This window comes from Argiope bruennichi, chromosome 8 (genome assembly GCF_947563725.1).
Source record: "Argiope bruennichi chromosome 8, qqArgBrue1.1, whole genome shotgun sequence".
Lineage (NCBI taxonomy): Eukaryota > Metazoa > Arthropoda > Arachnida > Araneae > Araneidae > Argiope > Argiope bruennichi.
Genome location: NC_079158.1, coordinates 110882309 through 110899979, shown reverse-complemented (window position 1 = coordinate 110899979; position 17671 = coordinate 110882309).

Here is a 17671-nt window from a genome sequence, read left to right as displayed (position 1 = left end):
AATCTCAATTTTCTTCACGTATTTTGAATCATTTTTCATAATTTGCATTTCGTTGACGAGATAATATGTTATATCTTCATTCTTGTTATTCTTTGATTTAAAGTTAATTCACGTTTCTTTTCCTTAGTAAGATGTACATGTGTCTAAATAAATTTGTGTTCAAATAGGGTTTTGAACAAATTATCTTCTTTTATTGGTAGTTTTGGAAATATAAATCCAGTGTACGCATCCTTTTCAGGTAAGTCATGTCAGAGAAGAAATTGGCTGTTGTTATTAAAAAAATGAAAATAATTTTTATAATTTCAATTTTTTTAGGCATCTGCATTTGTATTTATTAAATTACTTTATATGAAATTCAACAAACAAAAATTAAAAACTGAAGAGGGATTGTTTACTTAAGTTATTATTAAAGTTATTACCATCGACATTTTTATTATTTCATTAGAGTCGGTATTCACATGAATGAATTTTTTTTTAATTTTATGCTTGCATTTCATAAATCATAAGTATAAAACCAAGTTTGTAGCCTCTTTCATATTTTATTGAAGATTTCCTCTGAATTCTACTTGAAATTCTGTGATATTTTAACCTTTCAGATACCGATCTCTACTAATAATAAAGGTGTGTGTTGTGGCGCTCTATAGGCCACACTGTTTGATCTAGAACTACCAAATTCCATCTAGTTATATTTGGAGAGTGAAAATATGTGATAACTTCCAAAAATATTCCCGCACAAATATGATTTTTTAAGCTATTTTAAAGCACAAAGTATCGTATTATCTCTGATAATAATTTAGTTGCTGCAACATTTTTAATTCTAGATTTAATTAGCTTTCGGACATACTTTTAAATATATTTCACAACAATATTTTCATTATTGTAAAGGAAACCCAAATCGTTTCCATTCTTTCATCAAATACTTGGTTGCATCATTTTCTTCCATTGTTGAAAGGTAAAGAAAGATTCTATTTAATATTTACGTAGTTTACATGACAAAAAAGTGTAATTACAATACCACTAAATTTAAAAAAAAAAAAAAAAAAACAGATTATAGCGGTAAAACGTCATGGAATGGGTCTCTCTTAGAGAAGTTCATATATGCAATGACTTGAACAAATGTAAGATTATTAAAATAACATGGCTTTAATTAAAATTTTGATAGAATCATAGACATGAAGTTATATCTAGACGATTTAACTAAAATTAAATATAACCAGACCTTGCAGACCAGAATCAGCTGGTCTACAAGGACGACTAATAAGTAATTTAAACGTTTCTTTAAATTTAATAACTTATCTATACTTAATTAAAATACACTTAATATATTTATATATAATACTTAATTAAATGCAATTAACTTGTGGTGAAATATAGATCATTATGATCCGTGCAGTGGAAGCAACCAGACGGATCCCATTTCTTTAGGTGTTGCCATTGGAGTTTTCCCTTCTTGCTTTTGATTCTGAGGAAAAGTATGAGGGTAAATTAGGGAAAATTGAAAATATAGCAACAGGTACAAGCCCAGAAAAAAAAAGTGGAATTCTTAGATAAAAAAAAATTAGTAATTTATTAAAACTTAAAATCAAAAGGAGAATAGATATTTTCTTAATACATAAACTAAAAGCTAACGTATGTTGGACAGTATTAAATAAAATCATATTGAGTATTAAATAATAAAATTTAAAATCAACAGAAACATTCCTTAATCCAAAATAAATACCTAGTTCAATATTATGTTGGAATATCTATAGTAATTATTTATACTACCATTCAAGTAATACAATATTCTACATGAATTAATCAATTGATTTTACACGGTATGAAAAATTGATTTAAAAAGAGTAACTTTTCATTACTTTTTTTTTTTTAAAGTTTAAGATATTTTGTAAAAGTTGCATTCATTTATAATTAAAGATTGTTTAAACTAATATATTTAAAAATAATAATAAATATTAATTGTTTTATATATAATCTGATGATTTATAGATAAACAAATAAAAACTACATTTTCTAAACCTGTATGAGCATGCAATTCATATTGTTTTTACAACTCAATCTAACTTTTTTACATAATATTTTAGAATGAAATATACGTTTAATCTGCTACAATCTATAGTCATGATATATATATAATTTAAAATTAGGTTTTATTATTCATTAGATGATTTTAAACTTTTTTTATAAGAGCACAATAACAATAAATCACTTAAGTACTTTGTAAGATTTTGGTAATAATTATTAAAAATTTCTAAAAAATTTGCCTTTTATAGTCCAGTGGTACTTGAATAAGTTCTCATGTACTGGTATTAAACGCTTCTCTAACTGTTAAAAGCTGATTTCCTTGAAATTGTTTAGCATTTACAAGGAAAGAAACAAAACATTTTAAATATTAGGAACAAATAAAAAAAAAAAGACTATGAGAAGTAACAATAAAACAAAGAAATTTTTTATTTAGCTCAAGCAAACAATACCAAAGTAATTGAAAGCATAGGCAACTAAATGTAGAGCAAACAAAAATGACAGAAGATAAATGGAAGTTATACATAATTTTAAATGTTTCGCTTTTCAAAAGAATTAATTAACTAAAAATTATACAAAAAAAAATCAAACTTACCTTACTATATTTAGTCGGCACGAAATTGTCCCGCTTTATGGCAGACATCTATGCTCTTCTAGCGTTTTCATCGCTTGGAAACGAAAATACAGAAACACTGGAGCTATTTTTTGTGTAATTACTTTTACAATTGGGAACACAGCACGCACTAGGCATCTTTATTACGATAAATTAAAATTAATATGCAAAAAAGTTCAGAAAACTCAAACAAAGCCAATAACACATTTCCCGTTCTGATTAACCGCACCCTTTTACACCACTTGCCTTCAGAATTTTCCAGAGAATTCATCCAACCTCATGACATCACGAGCTGAAAGGGTTGGGAGTTGTGAGGCCTTGTATTACGAAGGTCGTGTCCTGGGGTGCAATGCATACGTCCTGGTTAGGTGCAACCTCCAGTGTTTAGTTGTCAAGCATGCTTGGTCCTCAGTTTATCAACTCACTGAAGGGATGAAAAGCTTATGAGTCACAGCTGTTCAGATACTGACCGCCACTCCTATAACATAGGAAAACCCATCTCACCACCTGCACGACAAGACTTCCACCCAGGCCCGGAAACTCCAACCACCAACGCAGCGCATCCTCAAGCTCAGACAACTCCATTCAGTCCTGCATAGCCCATGACATCCCTGCTCCAACCCAACCTAAAACCAACCATTCCTGCTCTAACCCAGCCAAGTCAGCTCCTCACCAGTCTAACCGAATTCAGCTCGCCTACTCCAATGCAACCCACTGCAGCTTAAAAATCTTTAACCCAGCCAACTACAACTCAGCCAACATCAGCTCCACATCATCAGCCCAATCACCATTACCTCCACATCATTAGCTTAGCCATCTGCAATCCTTCCAGCCTCAAGCTCCTATCTAGTCGTTCCCACCTCAGTCAGCTAATTCAGCCCAGTCCCTCAGCATAGCATTCACCAAACACAAACCAAATGTGGTTTTACACCAGAATGGTCCACACATTTGTAGAGGGGACCGCAACTGTAACCAGCAATGTAACCTATCTGTATATCAAAAGGAACATTTTCTGTACTTATTGTAAATACTTTTTTTTTTCTCTTCCGTAACCAAGTATTTGATTTAAATAAAGTGGCACGGGGGTCTGGATCTACTCTCACTCTCCATGCCCACCCAACTGTTTAAATAATCGTAAAGATTATAGTCGCAGGGGCATGGAGAGGTGTTAAGGTTAAGGAATGAAAAGCTGAGTCGATCTTGCCCAGCCCGAGACTCGAACCTCAGAACTGCCGGGCTTCTGAAATGAAATGCCAACAGTTCGCGGTTTTCCCATGCGGTGACCCTCCGAAGTACTGACCGCGCTCGAGGCTACTTAACTGCGGTGATTGGACAAGAATCGGTGTTTTCAGCATGATATAGCCGTTGGAGAAAAAAAAAAAAAAAAAAATAGGCACATGCTAAATTTTTATTTCCATAGTTACAATTTTGCAACGCAACAACCAATCACAATGTAAATTGTAATTGGTTGTTTGAGAAGAGGAGAGGGTTCATTTTATCACGTGATAGTAGATTGGTTGATGGGGAGTAGACTAATATTTTGCAGGTGGCCTCAAAGATCGCAAGAACTTAGCATTTGCAATGTTGTTGTTGGTGTTTCTTATGGCACTTGCCATGGACAAGCCCGCTGTTCTAAGACAGCCAATTTTAGCCTGAGGGGGAGCGCCTCTTGTTTCTATAGTAGCGCCCTCTAGGGCCAAGAGAACGACTTAGCTACACACAAACTCTTTTTACTTGGCGAACTTCATTCACAGATCGTAATTTAGACCTGAATCAGAGAATGATCACCCCTGATCCAGTACCCCCAGTGATATTACTCCCGACATGGAGGACTTTGTGACTACGACAGATTTAACGCGCGTCAGCCACCAAGCACGTGGGGAATCTTCGGCCGGCGGAGTTCGAACTCACAACCTAAGGGAGGCGAATCCGACGCTCTACCAACCAGGCTATCCCGGCCTATAGAATTTGCAATACTTTTACTAATTGAGTTCAATGCATATTGTGTATTGCGTTCGGTGCATATACTCGTCAATACAAATCTTCATTTCTGCGCGCTTCAAGTGCAATTTTTTATCTAATAAAAAAAATCTTATTTGTTTTATTATTATTATTTTGCAAAATTTGCTAAGCGACCATTTGTATTGTGCTCGACTTTGTATATGCATCATCTCTTGAATTTAAAAAGTAAGACTTTAAAAAAATAAATTCTGCTTTTAACTTAAAATTACATTAAAACACTTTATATTTGATTTGCACTTTGTAAACAAGATCAAAAAATCAAAATTATGCCATTTTACAGAAGAAGAGTCTCTAAACGGTAAAAAATAAAACGAGAAAAATAGTAATAATTTTTTTTATAAATATCTTTCTCTCTCGTGTAGGCTTTTAAATTTATAAAAAGTACCGGAAAACAAGTATTTTCCACAAAACAAGTATAAGTAAACAAAAAAAAAATCTTCACAATTTTTTAAAATTTATCTTAGTCTATTTATTAAAATACTAGCCGCCTTTGGCGACCAGCCGGTTCACCAGTATTACCGCTCGCTACAATTTTCAATTAAATATTTCAAATAACTTATCTCTTAATATTTTCTTCTCAAACAAAACATTTTTAATCTTCAAATTTTGATAATCATACGAAACTTATACTGTTGTTTAGATCGTTTCGTTCAATTTACTATATATATTTTTCTAATTTGTTGTCATTTCCGGTAAAACTTCAACTTTAATTTAAAGTGGAAATGCTGAAATTGCAATTAATGTAAAGATATTTTTGAATGAAACCAAGCATTTTATTTTATTTATCATTTTTATTGTTATTTATTTATGTATTTATTTATTTATTATTATTATTGAATATGAGTACTGCAAGCAGAATCTCTCGGTATTTAAGTCTTATGTGAACTACAAAATATTTTTCATAATTTATGTAATATCTCAAAGAAAAATTCAACAAAAATTTCTCAGATTCAGCATAAAATTCAGTTTTTAGTTTTGCTTTCAAAAGGATTGAGATGAAATCAATAATAATATTTTGTTTCGACCTATAAATATATTTCAAAAATTATGAAGTTTAAATTTAATGCAGTAAGGTATCATATTCTGAGAAATATTCTGGACACACCAAATTTTAAATAAATGAATGAATGTTTCTATTTTCCACGATCAACTAAGGCTGATTTATGAAACTTAGCATGTTAAAAATTTAGAAACCCTCAACATTTTCATAATCTTAGGCCAATTAATCTTGAGAAACCTGGGCGTTGATTGGTCTATTTTCTTTGAAACGATCGATGGAAAATCTAAAATTATCTTTTTTTATTGAATATTGATATTCAAATTTTCATAAATCAGTCAGTTTAAGTGAGTGATTTAGTTGATTGGAAATTAACTCTTTTTATTTAAAATATTAGTGTTTTAGGAACATTTTGTTAAACGTGATTTCCACAGCAGAAGCTTTATGTAAAATCAAAAATTCGTTATTTATTAGAGCATTTATTGAATTTACATAAAATATAATCATTTTCCATTTAGACCATTTTAGCAGATCTGTGTCTATTACTAAAGGTTTACAAATTAGCTGTGTGGCCATGATTTGAATGGATATCCTGTTCATATTAAACAAAACTTGCCTTAAAATATAACTGATTTATTGGATTAATAATATAGATAGTGTAAAAGATCATAAAATAATTTTTCTTAAATTTATTTTTTAGAAAAAATAATATTTCATGTTTGTTTCATTTCCTACAGACACGTGCTGAAAATTATATTTTTGCAGATTTTATTTCCAAAAAGATTTAATTTATTTTTAATTGGAGCTTTAATCAATGTGATGGCAACACTTTGAAAAAAGCTAATTTCCCCCCATGAATGCGAAACGTGCTCTTTCAGCTTGAATTTTATTTTTATTTTGTACGAAAAAAATTGTTGAAAAATATAGTTAAAATATTTATTTAAAAATTCATTAAAAATAGAAATTTAATTTTAAGATTAAAATATTGGTATCATTTAAAAGATAAATTTTTGATCTTTAACTTGATGTAAAAATCTTTTTTGTGTGGTAATATTTTCGGAAGTTATAGCAGAAACACGCTAAAATTTCGCTTAATTTTTAAATAAATAAAATTCTAATTAAAAATTCTAAAAAATAACCCCGAGGTGCACATTCCCGGCCTCCAAGGTATACACGTGCTAAATTTGGTAGCTGTAGGTTGAATGGTCTGGCCTGTAGAGCGACAACACACACACACACACACACACACATTGAGCTTTATTATAAGTATAGATTAGCTGTTAAATCTTCAACTTCATAAGATTAATTATCTTTTTATTGAAATTCGATCTATAATAATCGGTTTTCCTTATTTAAAAAAAATTACAAAGAACAGACGATTTTTACCTCTTTTTAAGACATTTAAAATCAATGAGGACGCAAAAAGTATTAAAAAAATGAATAATTTTTTTCTCGTAACTTACCAAAAAGTACAAGTAAACAAGGAAATAAACAACATTTACTATTTTTTAAAATTTCTTTTAGTCTATTTATTAAAGTATTGGCTGTTAAAAATTCAACTTCATGAAATTAATCATCTCTTTATTGAAAATCGATCTATAACAATTGATCTGTAATTATCTATTTCCATTAACTAAAACAAGTCACCCTTTTACCAATGTTTAAGACTTTTAAAATCAATGAGGAAACAATAAGAATTAAAAATTTGATAACTTTTATTTATTGTTGCTCTCTACAAAGCTCAGATAAACAAGAAAATAAATATTCTTCACTTCTTTTTTTAAAATATCTCTTGGCCTGTTTATTAAAATATTAGCTATTAAATGTTCAACTTCCTAAGATGAATTATTCTTTATTAAAAATCGATTCATAATAATCGACTTTTATTAATTAAAAAATAACGAGCAATATGCGATTTTTACCATTTTTTATGATTGTAAAGTCCAATAAAAAAACAAAAAATATTAAAAAATTTATATTTTTTTTTCTTTTTTTTTTTCACGAGAATTCACAGCTTTTCCGCTGTATATGAGATATATATAAAAAAAATGATTTGATAGCTGTGTTGAATCAGTTCCGGAACAGTGTAATTTATTTATACGAATAACGATAAGACATCTCAGGAAAAATTGAATTTAAGCATTCATGTTTGCTTCTTAACGAAAAAAAGACTCATATAAAATCTGTGGTCATCTGGAAAAAAATGAAACGTTTTCTGTAAGATATCAATTATAACAGTGGAAATAACAGTTTAGTGCTTGAAATATAATGAATTCAAATACGAATGTGATTTTATGATTTATATTTACACTATAGAGTGTATATTTACTTTTTCTACGCCACTGAAGTCAAAGTTCGCATCAAACATCTACAAAAAATAATCTGTCAGGTAGTTTAAATTGAAAAGAAACGAAGAAAGAGACCCTTTAATATTTGAAAATAATTACAATCATGTGCAATTCATAAATATGATAATGCAATGCAATAAAATGCATAGAATGTTCAACTTTTTATTTGAATATAATGCGATTCATATGTTAATATCCACTCACCTCGAAGCGCTCTCAATTATTACATAATATTACACTGAATAATGATGTGAGATTTAATTTGCTTTCTCATAAAAAAATTATGATGTATCAAACTGAGATTGACAATGATGAGGCAAAAATGATGCGAAAGATTTTTTTTATTAATGAAAATATTATTATTTGTTTATTAGTTTTACCATGCAGAACCAAAAGTCGACCGTTTTTTGACATTAATATCAATCTCTCGAATATGAATATCCATTTAATTATAAAAGTAACATGGATGTTAGTAATAAAGAATACCCTCCAATTGTTAATAAAATTGTAACATCTATCTTGGATCAGTTTTTTTATTAAGAAACAAAACATTTTCCGAGTAGATATTTAAAAGGTCACGTGATTCGTAGGCTATCTTTAACCTTTTCGCACAAAGTCGTAAACTCATTTTCGTTATTCTCTAATTTATGACTAGTTAATCGAGGAACAAAAGGACGAATTTTTATTTTATAACAGTTTCAAAATTTTGTTTAACATTAGCTACAAATTAGTCCCAGTGTAATGTAGATATATAGTGTCTCACAAAAGTGATGGGACACTTGTGCTTTACAAAAGGAAAGTGCTTTAAAATAAATAAATAAACATGTACAAAAAATTTTTGGGTGTGTTTCATATTTAAAGTTAGTAACAATTATTACATAACATACATTTTGTCAAAATATTAAAATTTTAATTTAATAAAAATACAATTGTTTAGAACGGTGCAAAAAATGGCTCACATAAGTGATGGGACACTTACTTTTCCATCAAATATTAATCCAAAAATTTTACTTTTTAAAAGGTTTTAATATTTTGTTGGATTTCCTTTTACTTTTAAAACATGATTTAATCTTCTTGGGATGGATTCGACTCATTTTATTGTGATTTCTGAAGTGATTTTACCCCATTCTTCTTGAAGCACCGATTTTAATTGTTGTTTTGAAGAAATGGTGTGTTTGCGAATTCTTGATTCCAATTCTTGCCAAATAGTCTCTATGGGATTTAAGTCTGGAGATTGTGGTGGTATTTTTATTATTTCAGGACAGTTATACAGCAGCCAGAGTCTAACGTTCAAAGCAGTGTGCTTGGGGTCATTGTCCTGGTAGAATTTAAAATCGTTAAGAAGGTTCAATTTTCGTGCTGAAGATTTCAAATTTTGCTTTAAAATGTCAATATGCTTGTACTGATCCATTATACTGTCAATAAAAACAAGATTACCAACTACAGCGGACGACATACACCCCCCTACCATAACTCCTCCTCCACCATGTTTTACTGTTGGCACCAAGTTCTGTTTGCGAAATTCTTCCCTGGGTTTTCTCCACACCAAGATTCTACCGTCAGAACCAAATATATTAAATTTACTCTCATCAGCAAATATAACTTTATTCCAGTAATTAGAATTCTTATTTATATTGGATTTTGCGAAAGCTAGTCTGAGTTGTCTATTCTTTTCACTTACGAAGAATTTTTTCCTGGCTACTCTACCGTGATATCCAGCAGATCGATTTACCCTTCTAATAGTCTCAGGATTAACAATTATTCCATATAATGCTTGTAAATCAGCATCAACTTTAGGAGCACTCTTTCTTGGATTTTTTTTAATATTTCGAACGATAATTCGCTTTATTCCATTGGATAGCTTTGATGGTCTGCCAGGTCTTCTTTTAACCCGAATAATATGATTCTTTTTATATCGTTTAATGATATTAAAAACTGTTGAATGATTCAAGTTAACTGTTTCAGCAGTTTTTGTAATAGATTTTCCACGTTCAATATGCAAATTAATAACTAATTTTCGAATTTCAGGCGAAGTTTCTTTTCGTTTAGCATTCATGGCTGCACAGAGCTAAAAAACACAAAAATTCCAAAACAAACGAGATAAATACTACAGACGATTTTATAAATTATTGCCAATTGCTTTTGAGTAAAAATAAAACCAACAAAAATATTTTTATTGCTTATTTCAGACGATTTTTGTTGCATATCTAATGGTGTCCCATCACTTATGTGAGCTATTTTTTGCTCCGTTCTAAGCAATTGTATTTTTATTAAATTAATATTTTAATATTTTGACAAAATGTATGTTATGTAATAATTGTTACTAAATTTAAGTATGAAACACACCCACAAAAATGTGTACATGTTTTTTTAATTTATTTTATTACAGTTTCCTTTTGTAAAGCACAAGCGTTCCATCACTTTTGTGAGACACTGTATAATACGTTGAGAAGACGATAGTAATTGCATAAGTTGCATTTAAAGTGTTTAATTAAATATTTTCAATATCGTGAACCTCATCATTCTAACATTCCTGAATTATATATTTCTACGTTATTTATTAATAACTCATAATTAACACATAAGCTTTTTAATTTTTTTTAAATTTGATTTAACAGTTTTTTTTTAAAAAAACCTGAAAGAAAATCATAATTACTTTTGTCTTCTTTTAAAATACATTTGAATCAATTAAAAAATTATATGTCATATTTTAACAATAAAAAATACCTTACTAGTTTTTCATTCTGGTATCTACCGTTTTCTTTCAAACGTTTTCTTTCTGGATTCCTTGCTAAATATAGGGCAGCATTACAAAATTATCCAAGAATTCAATAAAATTTTAAAAAATCAATAGTAAAGAAATTTATCTTGAATTTAATGAAAATATCTTGACATGTATCTGCTAAAGCATTTTTCTAGTGATGAATTAAGAACATGTAAATAAAATGATATTCATCAGAAATTTGTATTTTTGATGCCAATATTGCAAATGAGCCATTTACAAACCGAAAAAAAAAATGGATGTGTGCAACAAGAATAAGACATTAAATATAATGGACTTTCAATGTGGTTTTCTCTAAGCGTGTCTGAACAGAATATTTTGATGTTCATTGCTTTATTATTTTCGGTTAACATATATGCATATTCCTCTTGTGAGGGTCTTTGTGTACATCTAATAATATCCACCACTAAATACAATAATTCAAAAAAGATAAATGAATCATGATGAATAGTATTTTTCAATAAAGTAAAATTTTCCAGTCCAGATACTGTTTGGCAACGAATTCTGAGACGACCACATTTTGACGATTCCATCTCATTAAGGGGTTGAGACGCGGAACGATGAGCGCATTTCCGGTATTCTCTTTGACCTTGGAGTTCCCCCCATTAGATACTTTTTAGTTCGATTTTTTTTTTTTTTTCATGTGTATGTGAGTGTTGTGTTATTTCTGACCGCATTTTATTTTAACTCAAAATTTCGTATTGATATGGCTAGTTCAAGTGGCAAAAAAGCTTCCAGGAGTGGTAAGAAGAAAATTTTATATATCTTTCAATATTGTGACCAAGAAGCAGAAAACGGGGAATAATTTATTCCTGTCGCACATTCTTCGAAACGATCCAGTCAAATTGCCAGTCAAATTAAGAAGATCTGACTAGAAGCAATAGATGAACTTCATCCAACTTTTGTTTCACCAAAAAAAAAGTGAAAAGGGATGTTCTTAAAAAAACATCAATTGATGAATTCAATTGTAGCATCGTAAGACGAACTGTGCATGATTTTTATATCAAGGGGGAAAAAAATCCCTTCTTTGAGTAAAGTTCTTCCAGTTTTGAAAGAAACAATGAACTTTAAGTGGAATAAGGAATATTTATGGAAAATTCTACATAAAATTGGATTTAAATGGAAAAGATGCCAGAATAAACGGAAAATATTAGTTGAACGCGAAGACATAATTTCAAAGAGAATTCAAGATTTGAGAACCATTATAAGATATCTTACAGAAAATAGACCAATAATTTATATTGATGAAACTTGGGTTGATAGTAACCTGACTTTTAATAAATACTGGCAGTCAGAAAATGTAGATGGCGTACTCCAAACAGGCAATGCTTCACGTCGCATTATTGTGCTGTGTGCTGGGGGTTCCATGGGATTTTTGCATAAAGCAAATCCCATCTATAAAGCCAGTAATACGAAAGGGGACTATCACGGAAAGATAAACTCGCAACTTTTTGAGAAGCGGGCGAAAGAAAAATGGATCCCTAATTTGCCAGAAAATGCTGTGGTTGTAACTGATAACACGCCATATCATACTGTACAGGTTAGTAAAGTTCCAAATTCAAATAGCCGCAAAAGAGAAATTTTAGATTGGTAGTAAATTCCATCATTCATTCACCTGATTCCTTAAAAATAGAATTATTACAAGTTGTAAAATTAAATGCTCTCAAATTTAAGACTTATAGATTTGATAATATGTTAAAAGAACACGGTTTTCAAGTACTTCGCCTTCCACCATACCATTGCGACATCAATGCAAATCTAGTATAGTCGGGCAGATATAAAAAGACAGATTAGAAAAATCAACCGCACAGTTGACATGGAAATGAACAAATTACACCGAGAAACGGAATAGGCCATACATAAAACGTCTAATGACAGGTGGAGTCTCACTGTAAGCACGTTGAAAAACTTGAAAAGAAATATTGGGAAAATGACGCTATTATTGAAGAAATGTGCGAAACTCTTCAAATTACTTTAATAAATGAAGAAGAAAGTGATAGCGAATATGACAGCGAAGCCACCCTTTCAAGTGAGGAAGTGAGGAAGACGATATTTAAAGGCAAAATTTTGCAAATTATTTCCTGTAATGTATTTAAAAATGTTAATATTTTTAAGTAGAAAAATCATTAATGATAATGCTTTTTAAATATCAAAATATTTAAAATATCATATATTTTAAAAATAATATTTATAATATTTTTAGGATATTCTAAATTTACAGCAATTCCTTAAATGAAAATCAAATGTTTTAAATAGAATAAAATCTCGATTATCCATTGTTGTTAATCTTAAAATATGCCAAAAAAAAATTAAATAACATATCAAAAAGAAGCATTTTAATATAAAAAAGATCATTATTATTTTGTAAAAAAAAGTAATTACAAAATTTTAAGAGCAGAATTTTTTTTTTTTCATAATTTAATGTTTATTCCTTTTACATTAAATAAATATTGCTCTGAATTATTTTACAGTGCATTAGTACCTTTTTCCTTCTGTATTACTAATTATCTGTAATTTTAACATTTCATAAAACCGCGAGTCTTCATTGTTGAATGTAAACTTCTCCTCCTTATTTTGACGAATTAAACCCATCCTAACGCATGCGCAAAAGCGCAGAGGGCTTTACAATCCGTTGTTGAACAGTATATATATATATATATATATTGAAGAAGCAGACATATGTGCAAGCGATGAGCACACAGAACGACACAGAAAGGAAATGAGGAAAAAGCCCTTGGACATTTTATTCCTGGTCTTATATAACCTAAGATTTTGATAAGGAAAATATTTCTTCATAGTGTTAATATATTATTAAGATTTCGATAGGGATTTTCGTTACACGTGCCAACAAGGTAGGGGAAACACGAGGATCTTTTAAAAAAGAATGTGTCCCGTCAGCGATATTTGGTCTCTTCAGGCGGAGTGTGGGAAAGATAGGCTTTTAGCCGATTCAGCAATTTACAAAGCTACTCTTGAATTAATTAAGTAGAGAATATATATATATATATATTTGTGTGTGTGTGTAATGATATTTTAAACTCTTAATTTCAATTTTAATTAATTTCCAATATTTTATCTTAATTTAGCCCATAGTAACTTCATTCTAAAATATTCTCTTATTTCGTGATCCAATTCCACTTTCGGTTTAATTAATTCCTCTGTAAAATTAATGCGCCATCAGAACTACGTTTCAAATGAAAGTGATACTTCGGTGCCCTTAAAAAGGTGTCAAAGGTCAACACATGTATTCCATTGGCGCATGGCCGGAAATCCTATGTTATATAAGGCGAGTGATCATTTGTTTCGCCCCTTTTTGCCTTCTGTGCTTGAGCCGCGCTGCGTCTTGTTAATAATTATGCTTTCTCGAAATGGATATTAACGAAATGGATAAAACGAAATTAAAAATACCAAGTCCCTTCACTGCTTCGAACCTGCATTTTATTTAAACAATATGTTACATATTATTTAGCCGACAGGATTCGAAATTCATTGCATATATATATATATATATATATATATATATATATATATATATATATATATATATATATATATATATATATATATATATATATATATATATATATATATATATATATATATATATATATATATATATATATATATCACTAATTTTCTGTCGTGCATTTTAAAGCTTCAAAAACTCCAAACCAAAGCAACATAATGTTTTAGCATGATAAAAAGAAAAAGAGTATCTCGAACTGAATAGCGAATAATTTTCATACAGGGTTAAAATTGTTTACATTTTTTTCAGAAATATGTTTTTTTCTCTTCAATTGAATTTTATTCTCTTCGAAATTAGAAAATACAAGTAGAACAAAAACCATAATTGACAAAAACAGTGATTGCTGTTCGATATACTCGTAAACGGTAAAACAGGTTTAAATAGAAAGACAGATTCAACTCGAAACATACACACACACACACACACACACACACACACACACACACATATATATATATATATATATATATATATATATATATATATATATATTAACTAAGACCATATTCTCAAGGTGTACGATACATACGAAACATTACAATACCGATGCTTTGCTAACAAAAGTACGAACATCTTTGAAAACAAGATTTGGGATTTCAACAACCATTCATTGTGGTTTTGTATTATACAGAACAAAAATGTATGTAGTTAATCTTGAGTCTTTTATGCGGCTTTCGAGAATGATCATTAATAATCTCGGAATACATTTTTTGCTTGACAGTTTCCGACATTAGATACAATTAAATCGGCAGAAAATTTATCTTAAGAAGATACTAAGAATATTACAAATAGGATAAAATATATTGTTTTGTTTTTCCCAATTATGCAAGTTTATTTTTGCCTTGAATTTGATTTTTTTAAAGTTTTCCAAACCTATTCTACTTGTTAAAAAGTGTAAAGTAATTTTAAAATACCGACAAAGCAAAAGTGCGGGTATGGAAAAAGAGATAAATAATTACATTAAATAAGCTTTAATCATAAAATTCGCTATGCTAAAATTAGATTAAAAAATTATAATTTAAGATAATAACTACAGCAAAATAAAAATTAGGATAAGGTGTGAAGGGAAAACTATTTAAAGCCACTTTCTGGTAATGAATTATAAGTAATTTCATAAAACTTATGAAATCTGCAAAATAAATAAATAAAAATATAACGAAGTAACACACGATTATCAAAATTGAATGTATCACTCACGTATGCAGACTATCCAGATATATGATCTTTTACTATTAAAATACAACGACTCTGCTGGCAAAAACCTGAATTTTTCAAACATAATTTTAAAATTTTAGATCCTTTTCTCTAACTCAAAATATAGAGAATGATTTTCAGCTCTTATTTCTCTATCACCAGGCACCAAAATTTCTATTCTCTTAAAAACCAAATCCTTAGCTCGGATGTTATTATATATAAAGGCAAATTTTAATGTTTTATGCCATTTTTTTTCCAAAATTGCCCGTTGCGTGAACTGAACATTAAAAGTATAATTCCTTTCACTTTGAAACTATCAACCCAAAAACAATCAATATGAAAATCCACCTATATAAAATTTCCTGAATCTATATAATAAAATATACATTGTAGTTAGAGAGCGCTAAAGCTGCTACAATTAAAACACAAATGAACTTAACCAAATTAGAAGAATTATTATTAGAAATAAATATTTAGTTTACAGGCAAAGAATCAAAAAGAAAGATAAAATGAATCCTGCCTGAAGACTTTCTCAAGGGTCAAGACAAGGATTCAAACCAGGGATTTTTTCTGTGAGGGGTCTGACTTTCGTCCAACAAACTTTAATTCGTTTGAATCCTTGCTTGAGGGTGACCCTTGAGAAAGTCTTCGGGCAGGATTCATTTTATCCTTCTTTTTGATTCTTTGCCTGTAAACTTAATATTTATTTCTAATAATAATTCTTCTAATTATTTTTCTATTTATTATCAGGCGGAAATGCGAATGCTTAGACTTTTTAGAATTCGGTATTCCTGAAATCGAATTTTTGACTCCATGTGCTCAGAAAGACGATTATTCTCCAAACAAAATTTCAAAAAATAATCAAAAAATTTAAAACTTTTTTAAAATTTCACTCGTGTGTGTGTATGTAAACAGTAAACAGTGCGTGTGTAAAAAGAAACGCCTTACAAATGAAAAAAATTCGAAATACGTGGAATCAAACAAAACTTCGCAGTTTTTAAAAGATGAACTTCAACCACGTGATTATTATTCCAACCATCGAGCGTGGTCTCTCCCAAACGTTCTCGCATACTCTTTAATAGACTTGTCATGCCAGAGATCGCCTTACATGGCTTTGCTGTACAATAGTTACGAAACATTAATTTTTTTCGTAAATTTAGCCTTTTTATTGAATCTATTATTTCATCCTTGATGAGTTATTTGGCAATCAATTTCTGGCATACGTTAATAATCTCCAAAAATGCAATTTGTGTTATAGATTCGTTTTTCCCAATCGATTTAAACACATCTTAGACACAATACTGTATTTGTAGCCAAAAAATCTCCTACCAAATTATGATGTATTAATAAATTATATTACATGTTTCTGAAAGTGCAAAGCAACCGATAGCCAATTCCTTGTCGGATTTGGCTCAATATACTACATATTCTCTACATATATGTAGTATAGAGTATACTCTATACTACATATTTGTATAGATGTCTATACTACAGACTTTAAATATGTGCACCGGATTTTATCTATCAAGTTCTCTTCGTTCTGTTATTATCGTGTTGATTTATATTCGAACAACCAGATAGACGGACTTCCTCTGAACGAATTTCACTCAAAATTTGATAGAAATCTGGAAATTTGGTGTAAAGACCGTATACCAAATTTAAACCATCTAGATCAAAGTGTTTTAGAGTTATCTTTGTCACAGATAGACAGACGTCATTTTCCAAAAATGTGTTTTTCGAATTCAGGGAGATCTAAACGTGGAAATTCGTCAAAAACTCGAGTTCAAATTTTTTGACGATTACTATATTTTTTTATACGTATACGAGAAAATAAAAATTTATGATATATTGCAGTCTGTGATGATGATTATTAAATTAAATAGTAGGTATTTTTATTCAGCAAGAGAAGTTTGAAGCGGTAAAGAAATCAAAATATTGTTCCTATGTTATATATTTTGGTGCAAAATCCGAAGAAGCGCAAAATTATAACAGATTTCTGAAAATCAACTTCCTAGAAATATTTCATGAAGCTGAAGCTGAAAATGGCTCCATTCCATAAAAGTATTTTGTTGTTTGCTATATCAAAAGCAAGATTCTTGAGAGTTGGAAAAATGTCAATGCTGAAAAAAATTATGATTATGTATTATATTTATATCATTAAGAAAGAAAA